An 18,703-nucleotide genomic window follows, 5' to 3' on the forward strand; every position below is an offset into this window, starting at 1 on the left:
TATTAAAATAACCGTTTTAAGTGTTGCTGAAACTGTTACAGTTCATTAGTAGGAAACTATCCATTAACTGTTTATAATGGTTCACGGACTTGAGCCTGACTAGAAGTATTTTTTAGTCAAGTTGGTGATGTTTCCTTATCTAGGCAAGTTGGATATTACTCCAAACATATTTGTGTTCACTCACAGTAGAGTAGCGCGGATTTCCAAATATCGAGGTTAAGGTCCTTGCATAAAATTACTCAACCAGAAAGCATACGAATCTCTGGAAATAAACTTAAAGAACTATGTGTCAACACATAGAATTCAATCAATTTTATGATAGTTCACAAGATTCAAATATTACCCTGATTAATTTGCAGAAATTAGGGTTTTGCGCCTTGCGCAATATATTAGACCATGTTGGTCAAAATTAAGCTTAGACGAACTAAGCAATTAATACGCCATGGATTAGTAGGTGCAAAATCCTACCCAAAATCAGAAAACAAGAAATAAAAAGGAGTCGTAGAATAGAGGCAGCACCAAAGGGAGGTGTGGAATGCCTTAGGCCAGCCGGCGCCATTTGTAATTGGCCACGCCCCATGTTGCCCAGCCGGCCTTATTTCCCCGTCGACGAATCAGGTCGCCTTAAACTCGCCACACGTTGGATGGGCCCATACTTTCCGTCCCTATTTCCCATCGACCAATCAGGTCGCTTTAAATCCGCCACACGCACACTAGAAGTGTGGGAACGCCCATGCTTGGCCGGCCCCTTTTACCACAGTGTTGAAAAAGAGGAAACTGCGCCAAATGGTCACAAAGCCAACTGGCTTTCCAAAAAACCGCGCCAACATGCCAACACATGCCATGTTGCGCCAATAAGTTGAGCGGCATGCCAACATTCCACTCCGCCACGCCAAACATGCCACTTTGTGGCACAACGTGCTAACCTACCTCCGGTTCGTGGCCAACGCCATGATGTGCTTAAATTAGGGTTTCTAGTCAGAAGCACGATTATGCTTTAGGCGCATTGACCAAAACCCTAATTTCCAGTTGTGGCTCAAATCACGCCACTTTAGGCCCCACAACATGCCACGATCCATGCGGAACCCAGAAACCTCTAGGAATAACGCTATATCATAGTAACTCATAACAACTCTTGCTCTTGTGGCCGTTTCCACATAATGGCCTTACTATAGTTCCTTTGGCATGCCAATGGCGCCGTTTGAACAAAAAAGCGTCACCATGCCGTGGCCACACGCCACACACAGTAATTAGGGTTTCGGCATGCCAAACCCTAATTTAGGCGAAGTTGCTACGCCAACCAAGCCAAATCATGCTACCTAGGCATTGGGATTGATATGACAACTAGAACTAATGTTGCCAAGCCATATTTGGGTCTAACACCAAAATGCCAAAATCTAGCGACCATGGCGTACTTGCACCACCATGCCACTGGCATGCGCAAACTATGCCAACCACGCCATTGTGTCATTATCGGGCGCCAACAGAATGTGGCCATAATCAGTGGCCACCCTTTCTCATGGGTCACAACCATGGTCGTCCAAATTCGCCACAGAATTGACAGGCCTCTGGCAAGTCTTAGGCGACCAACCAAGACAAGCCTAATAGCATCACATGATATTCTTCTGCGCCAAGTCTCCTGACTTTGAGTTGCCACACATAGAAATCTGCTACACATTTTCCACGAATACACTCGAGACATCAAACATGTCACAAAATGGTGGATAATCATTAGGGTATTGGTATGGAGGTTTACATCGTGCGGCGTGCAATATGCGCATTATAAGAAAGTGTCAGAAAGCAGGTCAGTTAGTGGCGGCAAGAAGTAGTGGGTGTAAACTAACCCATCCCCTTCATTATGGGAACGTGGTTTTCTGGAATTTACACACGACCCCACTTCTCCATCACTTAATCAGTCCCACTTTCTACGAGATCAGGGTGCGTTCAATATGACTTGTATAAATAGGTTCTACCTATTTCAACCAAACGTCGACAGTTTGGTTAACAACAACACAGTATCCAGAAAAAACTAAAGAACTGATAGCTTACATCCCGTAATCCAGTTCCAAATTCTGATACAAGTCATAAAAAAGCCACACCTTCAGAATAAACCATTCTGATCTCAACACATTCTTTGCTTTCCTCCCTAAGACCAACCCTTCTCATTCACTTTGTGACTGAATCAAGACTGGAACGACCATTTCTTGGTTTAGGATAGGATTGTACAGATTGATCTCTCGAATATAAAGTACTCCCGTGCAGTGCATTTGTTTAAGGTTCATATTTGTTTCTCATCCATACACCCACATTAACCAAAACCAGCAGAAACAATTTTTACCCATAAACAATTGACGACCACAGTGGGAGATGAATCTCTCGGTTACAATATCAAATTCAATTCTCAATTTCATTTCCATCCCAATTGATCTTAGGCTTAATCCAATCATTAACTAAAACTCATTTCAGTCAAAGATTCCAATTTCCCAGATGTATCCTGGTCATTCGAACCTTTCAAAAGAAATGAGCAGCCAGAAGCCAACCGCCATGGAAGGCGTGATAAAAATGCTAGAAGATATGTCTGCAAACCAAGTCGATATTATCAGACGGCAAAACGAGGCGCTTCGTATCCTGAAGAATATGATAAGTCGATTGTGGAAAGAATCAGCGGGTACCTGTCGGAAGGATCTCACCAATTTCAAGGATAATACGAAGGACGCTCAGTCTTTGTCTAAGAATCGTACTCCTACCAATGAAGACGCAGACATATCACATATCCATGTCATACAAGAGCAGAAGAACATCCAATTGAATTCTGTCGACGACATGGAGCTAAGACAGTTTCACAAGACCAAGGAAGGAGACTCACAAGGTGTGCCACAACGTCTACAGGACAAGGGTAAAGAGACATCCTATGAAGCTTTGTTGGAAAACATTTATCTCTATACTCTCGCGGAAGTTCAAAGAGTCGTCCAACAGTCTGCAGTCACGACTGCTTTACTTACGAGAGAGGCGCCGGAAGAAGGGGAAATCTGCCAAGATTCTTATGGGAACGAGCAATACCCATCCCAACAATCTCATTTCGCTGCCACTGACACAGACCCCTCAAGAGAAATTACCCTTCAGAAATATGGTGGAAGTAAACGGCCCACTCATGAATCCATGATCGCTCAAGCATCAATTCCGCCCTCGAAAAGAGCTTTATTCCAAACCCCACCAGAACTCCCACCACAGCCGCTGATGCAAGAGAAGCCAAACCCAGAATATCCACGCTTCCCATTGCCTGTAAACAGAGTCCTGGAGTTACTGGAAATTTGGGTGCAAGAGGGGGTGGTCCAACTACCCTCAGTATGGCGCCCCCACCAACTAATAAAGAGATGCTAGATTCAAGATATTTCCATTATCATAGGTTTATCCATCATCCTACCAGTGAATGCAATGCTCTGAAGCGCATTGTCCAAAAAAAGATAGATTCAGGGGAATTGCGCCTGGGGACTAGAGACTCTTCGCCTTGCCGCAGATCGACGTAAATGTGTTACATGGGTAATAAAGGACGTATGGGGACTTCTCGCGGCTGTGACAGTGTCACGCAATAAATTTGGATTTACATCCTGAAAATTCAGTTTATTGGAAGACCCTTAAGCGGGTAAGTTTTGTTGAACATTTTTTGCGCAACTCACGTTTTGAATATGCTAGAAATCTGACACAGGCATCAGTTCCATATTGACAACAAAAGAAAATAACCCAATTGTTCTAAGATTTCATACCATTCCCATATTTTTCCCCTTTTCATGCAATACTTGCCGTTATTCCAAAATATGGTTGCACTACCTTTATTCAGGATTTGGATCCTAACATATCTGTTGATTTAAGTACCATTACTTTCAAAAAATTTATTACTCACAAAACCGTCCCAAAAATAAGTCAATTCAGAAAATCCTTGTAAAGCAACCATCTATCAATCCAAAAAACAGAAAATCAAACCATAAAGAGGTATATTTTTGCCTTTCCAAAAAAAAAAAAACTAAGAGAAGGAAGTTCAGAAAAATAAAAGACATTCAAGGGTAATCATCCAACAACGGCTTGTTCTTCTTGGAGAAAACATCCTTCATGATATGAAGAGCCGCCTGTTTCAGTTTCAACTCTTGAGACAACTTTTCGATTTCTGCTTCCTGTTGATGGATCAAATCTGATGAGGGATCTTCGACCGCTTCAGCCTGCAACTTTTGGATCTTGGAAAATCCTTCACAGAACCAAGAGGCGTTAAACCCAAAGTCTACGCACACATCTCGCTGGAACTTCCATCTTGAGACTACATCTCCAAAAACAGTGTGGCCAGTCACATTGCACATGTCATGAATTGAGGATAAGGCTTATTCCATACGCTTGACCAACACAAATTTTCTAGTGATATTTTTGGTTGTGGCGATATGTCCATACCTTTCCCATATTTTGGTATACATCTCCTCATATTTAACTGGTATATTGAAGCCTCCGATCAGCACGTGACCTTCAAAATGAGCCAAAAATGGAGGGTCGAAAGTCACGCCTGCAGCAGAATCCGCAACTAGCAAAGGTTCCTTGTCAACGATTGCGCCCGAAGCCACGGAAGCGCTTTACACCATTTGAGTCGCAGCAACGTCTTCACCATGATCAACCTCCATCTACGGATTACTAGAGGGTACGACTTCCATGATTGGGGACGAAGCTACATCTTCACTATGACGAATCTCCATCTCAGGGTTATTTCCAAGAATGGTTTCTTCCGATGATATCATCGATTGAGTATTTATTCCGAATAAATAAATAAGCAAAAAAAAAAAAATGTAGAAAACTCACCGACTCATTTGTGGGACCACTGTAAGAAGACTCGTTGTTATATTCAGAAGTGCTCTTCTCGCCACCGGATCTCGAGCTTTCTTCCTCTTCGGATTATTTTTCAAGAGAATCAGTGTCGCCGGCCCCTTCCTCAAGAGGCGCCATTTTCTGGCCATGTGCAAGTCTGGAGAAAGCATTTGTGACGCCGAGACCCTGAGTTAAAATAAGAAGAGATGTGTGGTGACGAAAATTTTGTTTTTTACACGAAATCGGACAAAACAGTAAGGAAGTCATACGTACTTGTATGTTGGAAGAACTAAAGGTCACGAGAGCCATCAAATCCGATTGGAAGCCACCTGCACGCCTTTTTGATCTTTGCTCCCTTTTCTGGGGATTGTTTCCATTTGAACTAGGAGATTTCCATTTAATGGGAGAAGGCTACCTCAACAAGGGGTGCTTTGCTAAAATCTTAGAGGAGGGATTACCGTGTGGATTTGTCACAATATCCTGCATAAATTGGTGGATAACAAGGAACTCATCTTTCCAGAAGACATTATATTTGGGAGTCGTTACCGGTCTTCATTCTGAGAGCAAGAAAGGAGGGCTTTTATCTGGTGTAAAGACGTTGTTGTCAAGAACAACATGTAGCAATTCATCTGGAGCTGTCAGTGGACGGTGGAATGGGACTCCTTGATCAAAACCCATATGTCGAGCAGCCCTGTCAATGTTGTAAGGAACTACTTCGCAAGACCCTCTGAAAAAAGATGGCACATACCCAGGTATGCAGCTTGCAAGAACACAGTTTCTCCAAATGCTCATATTCTTGCCCGAAGAATGCAATGTCATGTTCGAGGCGGAAGAAAAAGTATATGGTTGAACTATGGAGGCGTGTACCGGATCCCAAGAACGAAAGTTAACTGCATGAGCGTTGTCAAAAAAAAAGAGCTTTGAGCCAGGTCTTGGACGTCTCTCCAACCAACGGAGTATCCTAGAGCCGCCATATGTATCAGGAAGTGAGGTTTTCGGGTTAGGAGCGTAATTTTTGCAATGCTCCCACAACCACGCTTGGATAAAGGCGACATGTACATACGAGTCTACTTTCATATACCCATTAGAGACATACATGTCCACTACTAAGTGATCCAGATGGGTGTACAACGAGCCAAGGAACAAACTGCCGATGGGAAGAGAAACACCTTTCGCTAATTTGATAGCAAATTTGATGAGCTTCTTCCTTATCTCCTTATTGCCAGAGCCATCATCAATAATGTATCTGGATAACCACAGAGCTAAAAATGCAGCAACATGGAGTGTATCATCCAGCACCTGATCTGACTCCAGCTCATCAGGGAACCATTCAGACACCCACCAGTTATAGAAGCACTTTTCCTCATAATCCTTCCAAACATATCCTATTGCTTTCGTGACCAAAGTGGCATGCATTTGTTCTTCTTCTTCCTCAGACAAGATGATTTCAATATTCCCAATTATTGGAAGACTCAACAGAACGGCTATGCTTTTCAAAGAAATGGTTATCTCACCCCATCTACATATAGCCGTATGAGTTTCCGGACACCATATGGAGATGAAAGTAATCAAACCTGCAACATCTTTTCTGATTTGAAGTGTCGCAGATGCCATGACAGCATTCATGATTTGCGCCCCAGCCAGATTATCCCTTACTTGGTCTTGGCTTATCATGAATTTCATCCATTTATCATAAGAGCGCAATGGACTATGACAGATTTTTAAGTCTATGGGAGAGTCCGGATACTCTTTCTTCTGAATACAAAACCTCATTATACTCCATGGATATACTGATTGGACTTCTCCTTCATTCTATGAATCAGTCAGAAGGGTTGCCACGTATTTGGGATAGGTCCTCGTAACTGTAGTAGATTTTGTAAAGAATTCATCATCCGTGTTCGGCTTGGAGTTGTTAGCATTTCTCGACGCGGCGGCAGAACTGCTTTTAGGTGACATCTTAACAAAATTCCTTATGATGCTTTCACTTTCGAAGTAACTACAACGGAGCAAAAACGGAAAAGTTACTACTTCGAAGAAAACCATGCATGGATATTTTCTCAAAATCTGGGTACAATAATCGAGAGGCAACAACAAATTTTCTACGGTATAGCACTCACGTCCAAAAGGAATGGGGACTGATGCTTGCTCAACGAGATATGCGTGATGTCGCGGGAAATATGCTCTTGTCCAAAACCGTACAATGCCGCAGGAAGTATGCTCTCGGCCATATCACGCTTTGCCGCGGGAGTTGTTCTCATGGACAAAAGGAAACCCTACAGCTAGGTTTTATGGAGAAAGGAGAAGACGGAGTCGTCCGCCCGTACATGCTTGCATAACATAATGATTGGTTTCGTTGTTGTTCACGTTGTGACTAACGCTACTACAATACTATTAGCGAATAGGAATCATTCATATTAAAGTATTTTTACAATCTCATGGAGGTCATGCCTAAGGCTAGGGTTTACACCAACACAGAAGATCAAACAAAAGAAAGAACGTTGGAATACACACCTGAAATATGCTCGCCTGTTTTTACTGCTGCTATTCCTTCCACTGAGCACGAATAATGCACCTTTGCTTCTAACACAAAGACGCGGAAACAAAGATGACGATACAAAGAATAAATAATGGGAGCAATGCCTTTTATATGCGTGGCGCTTTTGGAGTTTGAGTAGAAGAAGGTTTCCCTTTTTGGCCACGCACGGAAGAAAGCAGCTGGGCCCGCAGTGTCGATATTCCATAGCGCCAATTTCCACGGCAAAGCCAGTACCATGCTACGTGCCATTAGTGCCATAGCCAAGCCATCACCACGCTCCATGCCACCAGCATCGTAGCCGAGCCGGAAGTACGCCAACGTCCCAAACCGCCAGCGCAAGGACCATAGACCACTCGTGCCTCTTTCCAAGGTCAGTTGAATTCTCTTTGTCAATATCCGCATGTTTTGCCTTCTTGGCTTCACCCTTGTTTCTCACCATATCATGCTTACCCCGCAAAAACGCCACTGTTACGAGCTAAGCAGGGGACTTAATTTTTATGGTGGTTTTTAGTTCAGGGTTAAAATTGTAAACCTCGCGTTTAATATGTCGTCACTCTGCAGAGAAACGGAGCCTTGTAAAAGTGATGAGTGTTCAACCTCTTCATTGGCGCATTTATTGAGCAACTTAATATTTTCTTATGAAATTTACCCAGAATGGTGCATGTAGCAACAATCCCAGATATTCTGTAAATTTCGGCACCTTGCCTTGCCTGTATTATAAGTTTCTTTGAATACTTTTTGTGCTATGTTCCCCGGCCGAACCCTTAATATGATATGGCATGACAATTTGTGTTCACTCGCAGCAGAGTAGCGCGGATTTCCAAATATCGAGGTTAAGGTCCTTGCATAAAAGTACTCAATCAGAAAGCATACGACTCTTTGGCAATAAACTTAAAGAATACTGTGTGAACACATAGAATTCAATCAATTTTGTGATCGTTCACAAGATTCAAATATTACCCTGATTAATTTGCAGAAATTAGGGTTTTGCGCCTTGTGCAACATATTAGACCCCGTTGGTCAAAATTAAGCTTAGGCGAACTAAGCAATTAATCCGCCATGGATTAGTAGGTGCAAAACCCTACCCAAAATCAGAAAACAAGAAATAAAAAGGAGCCGCGGAATAGGAGCAGCACCAAAGGGAGGTGTCGCCATGCCTTAGGCCAGCCGACACCGTTTTCAATTGGCCACGCCCCATGTTGCCCGGCCGGCCTTATTTCCCCGTCGACCAATAAGGTCTCCTTAAACTCGCCACACATTGGTTGGGCCCATACTTTCCGGCCCAATTTCCCATAGACCAATCATGTCGCTTTAAATCCGCCACACGCACACTAGAAGTGTGGCCACGCCCATGCTTGGCCGTCCCCTCTTATATTAACTAATCATGTTGCTCTAAACTTACCACAGTGTTGAAAAAGGGGAAACTACGCCAAATGATCACAAAGCCAATTGGCTTTCCAAAAAACCGCGCCAACATGCCAAACGTGCCATATTGCGTAAATAAGTAGCGTGGCATGCCAACATGCCACTCTGCCACGCCAAACATGCCACTTTGTGGCAGAATGCCAAAACATGCCAACGTGCCGTAAATAGCGCCTTTACGTGCTAACTTACCTTCTGTTCGTGGCCAACGCCATGGTGTGCTTAAATTAGGGTTTTCTAGTCAGAAGAACGATTATGCTTTAGGCGCATTAACCAAAACCCTAATTTCCAGTTGTGGCTCAAATCACGCCACTTTGGGCCCCACAACATTCCACGAGCCATGCGGGATCCAGGAAACTCTAGGAATGGCGCCATATCATAGCCACTCATAGCAACTCTTGCTCCTGTGGCCGTTTTCACATAATGGCCTTACTATAGTTCTTTTGGAATGACGATAGCGCCGTTTGCACAAAAAAGCGTCACCATGTCGCGCCCGCATGCCACACGCACTAATTAGGGTTTCGGCATGCCAAACCCTAATTTATGTGAAGTTGCTACGCGAACCAAGCCAAATTATGCTACCCAAAGCATTGGGATTGATATGGAAACTGGAACTAATGTTATCAAGCCATATTTGGGTGTAACACCAATATGCCAAAATCTAGCGACCATGGCTACGCCAGGCGCTACTTGCACCACCATGCCACTGGCATGCGCAAACTATGCCAACCACCCATTGTGCCATTATCAGGCGCCAACAGAATTATGGACACCCTTTCTCATGGGTCACAATCTTAGCCGTCCAAATTCGCCTCAGAATTGACATGCCTCTGGCAAGTCTTAGGCGACCAGCCAAGACAAGCCTAATATCATCACATGATATTCTTCTGCGCCAAGTCTTCTGACTTTGAGTTGCCACACATAGAAATCTGCTACACATTTTCCATGAAAACACTCGGGACATCAAACATGTCACAAAATGGGGGATACTCATTAGGGTATTGGTCTGGAGATTTACATCGTGCGGCGTGCAACATGCCCATTATAAGAAAGTGTCAGAAAGCAGGTCAGTTAGTGGCGGCAAGAAGTAGTGGGTGTAAACTAACCCGTCCCCTTCATTATGGGAACGTGGTTTTATGGAATTTACACACGACCCCACTTCTCCATCACTCAATCAGTTCCACTTTCTATGAGATCAGGGTGCGTTCAATATGACTTGTATAAATAGGCTCTACCTATTTGAACCAAACGTCGACAGTTTGGTTAACAACAACACAGTATCCAGAAAACACCAAAGAACTGATAGCTTACATCCCGCAAGCCAGTTCCAAATTCTGATACAAGTCATAAAAAAGCCACACCTTCAGAATAAACCATTCTGATGTCAACAACTTCTTTGCTTCGCTCCCAAAGACCAACCCTTCTCCTCCACTTTGTGACCGAAGTAAGACTGGAATGGCCATTTCTTGGTTAGGCCAGGATTGTGCAGATTGATATCTCGAATCTAAAGTACTCCCGTGCAGTGCATTTGTTTAAGGTTTATATTTGTTTCTCATCCATACACCCCATTTACCAAAACCAACAGAAACAGTTGTTACCCATAAACAAAAAGAACTTTGTTCTGGCAGAAGATTTTTGGGAAGAATTCTTAAAGAGAATCGGTGTTCTGCTAGGAGTTCTATTAGTGCTAAAGTAGGAATTATATCAAGTCCGAATAGGTAGTAAGAAATTGGTGTAAAAGCTTATAATCAGTGTGTGGTTATTCTGGACTAGGTCCCGGAGTTATCCTGCATTTGTGGTTTCCTCGTTAACAAAATTTCTGGTGTCTATGTAATTTCCTTTCTGCATTATATTTTATTTATATAATTGAAATAATACAGGTGGTACGTTAATCAATCATAGTTGTTAAATCCGACCTTGTTTGTTGGATAAGACTTGATTGATCTTGAACAATTGATTTTGTTATTTTTACATTGTTAGACCAGTCTGAACTAACCATGTTTCAAGTGGACATTGTGTTGAAATATTCCTTTAGTGATTGTATCTTAAAGAGGTTTATACACGGTGGATATTGAATAGGTTGTGATTAACACAAAAGATTTTGGTTCAAGAGCTTCATTAAAATCAGGTTTACGGACTTGTTTCTGTTTAACTCTGATTGTGTTGAAATTGAGATATAGATATTTGATATACTTTCCTATAGATTGAGTCTGACTGTCTAGTTGATTCTCTTGAAAGTATATTAAAGAAAGTCCTCTCATATTGCCAAACGAATTGTTGGGTGTGGTTGTTAGACCCCCGCATTTTCAATACCTACATTGTTATTTAGCAAGTCAAAAAGACTCGATGAGGTTCTCGACACTTAGAGAGCAGTATGTGTGCGTTTTCTCTGTCTCAGTTGCCTAAACAAGCGTGGAACGCAGGATTCATGAGAACTATCACATATTCACTGAAAAGAAAGATGCGCTTAGAGTATCTAATCATGTTGTCGAGTTAAATGGGTGCTTATCTCAACTATTGCGCTATATATAAATATCCTTTAACGAAATTCAGACAAGTATTTTGGGTAACATCATTCACCTTAGTCAACATTTGCACACTTCACTATTTTATTTCCATTCTCTTATCTGTTCATTTGATTTCACTACGCGAGTGTTGCGGCAAAAATGTTGAAAAAAATTGCAACAAGTTTTCAATGACTATATGAGTAGAGTTATGCAATCAAGTTGAATGTCACACGTAAGTAATTGCTTATGTGTGATGATTGGAATGTATGTGGGATGTTTGCAGCTAAAGAAATTATGCAAGCTAATTGTTTGGATTTCTGCTCCGTGTCTTTCCTTCGTAGTTCTTCCAAAGCGAGAAATTGGAGTGGGTTTTGTGGGTATAACTCTTGTAAACCCTCACGAGACTATAACTCGTCCATTAGGGACACCTGGGTGAAAAGACGAGGGTACCGAAATACACCACAATCTTTAATTTATCCACCTATAAGTCCTCTTATCGAAAGTGATTGTCTATGGACAAAGTCGAGACAATACTACAAATTGGTATTCACACTTTGTGTGATTGTCTATGGATACGAGATCGAGATAATACGACCACCAAAGTGTGATTACTTGATAATAGGTTCAGACTTAACCAAACTCTATAGGATCACTATCAAAGTAAAACGAATTAACGTTTGTATATTTTACTTCTAATTATAGTAAACAATTATAATTGCGGAAATAAAAAAGTAAAAGACACAGCAAGATTTTGTTAAAGAGGAAACCGTAAACGCAGAAAAACCCTGGGACCTAGTCCAGAATTAAATACTTTCAGAATTAATATGCTATACAAAATCTAAACCAACTTCGTATAGTTGAGACCAAACAACTACCCCTATTTCACTTAGTTTCCTCACTTTCCCCGCGCTTCCGACTTCGATGAGTAAAGGAACAATTCCTTTGGATCGTATTCCAAAAAGTAAAGGAACAACAAATATGTTTGGTAACAACTCTATTGATTCTTTAAGATAAGACATCTCAAGTCATATGCAAAGGATCTTCCACTTAAGCTAATAAACTCCTTTTCCTGGTTAGATCAATCTATCCAATAACTACCGAAGCAGTCAAGTTTAGATTCATACTCAATCCAAATAAATCTCAAAGATATATATTGTGAATGCCGATCTCACGCAACTAATCAATCGAATAAATTTGATTCTAGTTGGATCCCAGCCGATCAAGGTTTGTGCAACACCAAGATATGAGAAACCAATAATAAATCGTAACCGTCTTCAAATCTTATTTAATCTTCAATTAAAACCTGCACAACACCACTTGAATTTATTGTGATCAATCACTCATAGAACGGAGTCTGTTAACAATGGATTATCACAAGATTTCTTTAGATCTACAAACAATTGTAAAGATCCCGTCCATACTTCGAGCTAGTTTGAGTGAATCTTATATTAGAAGAGAAGATTCTCAAGAATAAACAAACCAGCTGCAATCAAAGTTTCAACAACCGTTATTCAATCAAATCAATCCAAAACTAATAATACTGCAATTATCTAGTTTCCCACCAACAGTACTCGTAGAGATTCTTGATCCTACAGAAGTCTTTAAACGAGCGGTCGTAGGAGATTTCGCCAAATTAGGGTACTTTCCTCTCCGATTAGATGGCTCCAACAAAAAAAAAACAAAAAGATGAAGTTTGCCTGGCTCTTAGGATAGTTTTTTAGAAATGCAAACTTAGGTTTTTATAGACCTAGGATGTTTGGACACCAAGGAATTTCCAAAACTGAAAGTATTCTCAAGATATGCAATAAATGCCCATTCGGTTTTCATAATTACAGTAAATGCTTTGTTCAATATTTTCCGAAATCTCTCAATTGAAAAACTTCAATTAGTAAATGCACATTACTAATTTTTTCTCTCTAGATATATGTATTTAATTGCTGGTAATTAAAGCGTATAAAACTAACAACCTTAATTACAAGATTTTTAATTTATTTCGGTACATGATCTCCTTGAGTACTAAGGAATATTTTTGAACAATAAAAGATAAGAGTTACTTTACGTGTTCAAAGTATGTTGACATCTCTTCTTTGTAAATCCTCTTTCATATTTAAAATCTTGGAATCAATTACACCACACTTCCAAACAAGTTTAAAATTGATTCATCTGTATTCCAAGACAACTATGTGATTGATCAAATCACATACATGGGTTCAGTCGGTTCTACCAATCACTAGGATCGGTTACACCCTCATATGGAAGCACTTGTGATTGGTCACACAAGTTACCATGACCGGTTACATCAGTTACCAGGATCGGTTACATCAATTACCAGGACTGGTTACTATATACACATGGTATTGCTTGTGAGGTCACACCAATCACTAGGATCAGTTACACCAATTACAAGGATCGATTACACAACTCTCTGTGATCGGTCACACTAATTACAAATTTCGATCATACCATCTCAGGTTATTACTTAGGATCGGTTACACTAATTAATTAAAACTAGTCATACCAAATCATAAGTCAGGCATTGTGATTAGTTATACCAAAATACATAACAAAGTTACGATCGGTTGTACCATCTCACACATATTGGTAATCCAAAGATTTCCAATGAATAGCCGTACCAATAAGCCTAGAGATTTCCCTTTTGATTCATAAAACAAGTTCATGAATGTACTTCCTTTAAACAAATAGAAAACATTGTTTCCTATGATGAAATGTTCACGTTTACCCATTCACATAATCATAACAACATTCATAAGATTACGTCAATGTCATATCTACGAAGCTCAAAAGATAAGTGTTATACTTCGTAGTCTAATTTCCTAATACTATGATCATGTGATCATGTCTCACTACTAAAGTAATATATCCAATATACATCTTCGCAGTTATGTTTTCAATATAGTACGAATTGAAATATATGTTAGGAATGAAACAGTTCAAGACAATATTACTAACCGCAAGAGGAAGGATGATGTCATCGTTGTAGCTCGTTACTTCTTCACATTCTTCAGGTCTTCGAGTAATACTTGTATGTCTCAAAATTCCCAGACTTTCTAGTCTAACCTTAACGAAGTTGTCTCTAGTACATAATCAAGCGACTCTTGGATGATTTTTGACTCACTAAAATATGACAACCAAACTTAAGATACCAACACTTGGTGGGTTCAACCGAGCTATGCTCTAACACTAGGGGTTTAAAGGCATGTTGCATTAGCTAAGTGTAACCGTATCCTAAACTAAAGGGAGTTATTGTATTTAGGATCAATATAATTTAGTTTTCTTGAGGACTAGCAAAAGCTAAGTGTGGGCGAATTTGATAAGTGCATAAGTCATATGATTTTAGTGTCCATTCCATACTTGTTTTATATATTATTCTTGCATATTTTTGTATTATTACTCTTGTTTTATTTTGTTTGTATATATTATGTGAATCATCCAAAAAGGAGCTACAAAGTGCTAAAAATATCTAAGAAGAGAAGTATTCCAAGCTATCTAAGTGCCCACATCGAAAATAAGTGCGACGAAATGGAGCAAAAGTGCACAAAATCAAGACACATGCCAAAGACCAACCTTAACTCATTCAAATTAAGTATTTCGTATTACCATTTTTAAGCTAATTGAATTACAAAAACAATTCAAAAAGAATAAGGTCATTCCGAGTTCAGACGAACAAGTTATGGAGGAAAAACAAGCTTATCGAATATCGACGTCTACAAGAGGGTATTCATACTGGTACTATACCATGAAAATTATGAATTTCGTGTATTAGAGGGTACGCATACTGGTATGGATACCAAAAAGTTCGTGGACACTTTTATGAAAATATGGTATATATGCATACTGGTACGTGTACCATGAAGGCTAAAATTCACGAACTATCTTTTAGGCCTTTCTTTCGTAGTTTAGGGTCGGGTTCTTTGATGAGTGCCTAATATTGTATATTTTTATCCCTTTTTGCTGGCATTTAACTCATCTTTTGCGCAGTAATTCTACATTTTATCCCATATTCTGTATTTTCATTGTTTTCAAGAATAAATATTTTTCTTACTTAATTTTGCATTTTTAGGTAATAAATAAAGTTTGGATGAATTGCGGAGCGAAAAGAGAAGAAAAGTAGTGAAAAGATGGGAGGAATTACACAAGGAAGCCGCGAAGAATGTCGTGCACAAGACCAAAAGGCTAGAAGTGGGCTTGAAGAGGAAGAATTGTTCTTAAAGAAGACATGGGCCTGGCATACCCAAGGCCCAAAACCCTCACCCAAACCCATTTTTTATATCCAAGCCCGTCTCGGATTTCAGCCGTCAGATCGAAGCATTTCATCATCCTACGGTCGCTCCTATGCCTGTTCATCAAATCCCGATGATTCCGCTAAACACTACAACACCTAACCTAATCTCGCACCGTAGACTTCGTTGTATTTTACATCCTACGGTCCCTACAAGCTGCTTCTTTCTTATCCGTCCGATCCACCTACCATCTCCATATCCAGTGGCTCCAGCTCGTGGTACACACATCTTGATACACCCGCCTAACACACTAATACTCGAACCCTATGACCTAGCCAAACAGCTCCCTACCCTAACCCATATCGACCTCCACCTTCTTCTTCCTCTCCCCCTCTCTGCAACAGAACCACCATACCCTGCCGTACCACCACCTATTCCACTTCCACAACCACCACTACCTACACCAACTACCACCAACTCCACCAACTCCATCATTACCCGACACGACCCATCCCCCTAATTCTAAGCGCTTTAACCTCTCTCACCAACTGACCTAGGTGAGGGTTGATAAAACACCTCAAATTAGGGAGCAATTGTAGCGATTGGGAGCAGGAGAAGAACCGAGAGAGGCAGAGAAGACATGGGGCGACGTCAATTCAAAGTTTTGGTGAGTAAATTTCGGAGATTGAAAACCCTAATTTCAATTCTAGGGTTTCGGAAAAATTGGGTATTTGGTGATATAAATAGGGGGTGATGTAGAGGGGTAGATGGGGATGATCTCTGGACTAGCCAGAAAAACATTTTGTTCTGTTTGTTTGCAATTTAAATTTCAGTTATTGCATGACAGTTGATAGTGAATGTTATATGATGTTTTGATTTTTATCTTCAATGTTGAGAATGTTGTTTCAATTAGCATATGTGATGAATGTTGATGCTGTTAACATGTTTTTCATGATCTAAGTTACTGCAGCTAAGGCTCAGATGAAGCCTTAGTGCATTGTTGGATGATGAATTGCTAGGTTAGAGCCTTAATTCTTATTTTTCTTGAGCAATGGGAGTGATTAGTGCTCATCTGTGTGCTTGTGATTGATTGTACTGTCAAAAGACAGTCAATGCTAGGAGCACATTAGTTGAGCAAGCTGATTTTCTTTCCATTCCAATTGTATGCTTAGGGTCTTAATTTCAACCTAGAACTACATTGTTTGGCTAGGACACCAAGGTGGATTCTAAGCCTTTAGCTTAGCCACAATTCCTTTCTTCAGTCACTTACAATTCCTGCTCTGCTTTTATTCACTGCTCAGTTACTTTCCTTTACTGTTTTGCTTAGTTCTTGCATTTTGAAGCCTATTGTGCACTGAAATCAGTGCACAATCTCACCCCTGCCCTTGGCTCACAGCCTTGGTTCCTTGCTGTTTTGCCATCTTGTGTTAACTGCTTTGTTGTGTTAACTGTTTTAGTTCTTTGAATCTGTCACATTACCTTGCTTTGCTCACTGCCATAGTGCCCTGTCTCCATTGCTAGCTTAGGAAAATTTCTTTTATGCACTCCTACTCCCTGTGGACTGATCCCTTTCTTATCCCTATATTATAAAGCTTGACCTTGTATACTTGCAAGTGTTTTTGTGTGTTTTCCATTCCACACCAAGTTTTTGGCGCCGCTGCCGGGGAGTGGTGCTGTGTGTTGAATTTCTTTTCCTTGCTGTCTTTCATCTACCATTGCATCTCTGTCAAGATCATTGCAGAGTTGTCTAAGTTGCTGCAGAGCTGTGTTGCTGAAACCTGAGCTGCTGCTGCTGCTGTTGCTGCTGCCAAGCCAAAGCCTGCTGCTGCCAAGCCAAAGCAACTGGGCTGCTACCTGCTGCTGCTGGCTGCTGCCTCTGCTGGGCTTGCTTCTGCTGCTGGGTTCAACTTCAACTGAGCTGGGCTTGTTGCTGGGCTTGTGCATTCTGCTGCTGGGCTCTGTTCCACCTGCTGCTGGGCTTGAGCGTGAGCTGCTTAGGACGATCCTAAAGCCCAACTGGGCTGTGCAACTAAAGGGAACAAAAGCCTAACTGGGCTTCCCTCCTTAACCAAGTAAGCCTAAACCATGAGTAACCCACTTGGGCCCATTAAATTCAATTTGGGTATGTAATAATTAATTTATTTTTAATTTGGGCTTGTAATAATTATTTTTATTTTATTTTTTTTTCTTTTTTTTCTTTTATTTTTCTTTTCTTTTATGGGCTTGTAATTATTATTATTGTTTTTATTTTCTTTTATGGTTGTGCTAATTTATGCTAGGTTTAGTTCAAAAATTTTCCAAAGCCCAATTTAAACCAAAAACCAAAATCCCTTGTTAGTCCAACACCCATTCAAAACCAAATCTTCGTAACCCTTGTGGGCCAAATTGTTTCCGATTGCTCTGTCTGACCAACATGTTAGTTAAGGTACCTACTAGGACATGATTGTGACCTACAGAGACCAAACAAACAGACTTGTTAGAATTAACCCAGACGAACCTATCGAAATTCTAAGTTCTGAGGGAGACAGTCCAGATCAACCAGAAACAATGGGAGAACCCCGTACCCTCAAGGATTATATGTACCCAACTAGAGCCAGTCAACCTTCTTGTATTGTGCTACCCGAGGCTAATGGCCATTATGAGCTGAAATCAAGCACAATACAGATGCTTCCTATTTTTAGAGGTGTTGAGAATGAAAACCCGTACCACCACGTGAGAGAATTCGAGGAAATTTGTGGAACTCTGCGTTTCACTCAAATGTCCGACGAAACCCTAAAGTTAAGGCTTTTCCTTTCTCCCTGAAAGATAAGCAAAGGCCTGGCTTATGCTTTACAGCCTCAATCCATCATGACATGGGATGACCTCATAAAGGAGTTTTTCAAAAAGTTTTTCCCGAACACAAGACTGCGACAATTCGTCAAAGTCTGAATAGCTTTGTGCAATTAGAAGGTGAGACCTTAGCTAGATACTGGAGAGATTCAATGAATTATTGCTCCAATGTCCCCATCATGGTTTTGAAAAATGGAGACTTGTGCAAATTTTGTATGAAGGTCTAGATGTGTCCACCCGAACAACGGTTGAGTCGATGTGTAATGGTCTATTCGTAGACAAAACTGCTGATGCGTCTTGGGACTTCTTGATTGAAGTAGCTGAAA

The sequence above is a fragment of the Papaver somniferum genome, unplaced genomic scaffold, assembly GCF_003573695.1.
Source record: "Papaver somniferum cultivar HN1 unplaced genomic scaffold, ASM357369v1 unplaced-scaffold_154, whole genome shotgun sequence".
Classification (NCBI taxonomy): Eukaryota; Viridiplantae; Streptophyta; class Magnoliopsida; order Ranunculales; family Papaveraceae; genus Papaver; species Papaver somniferum.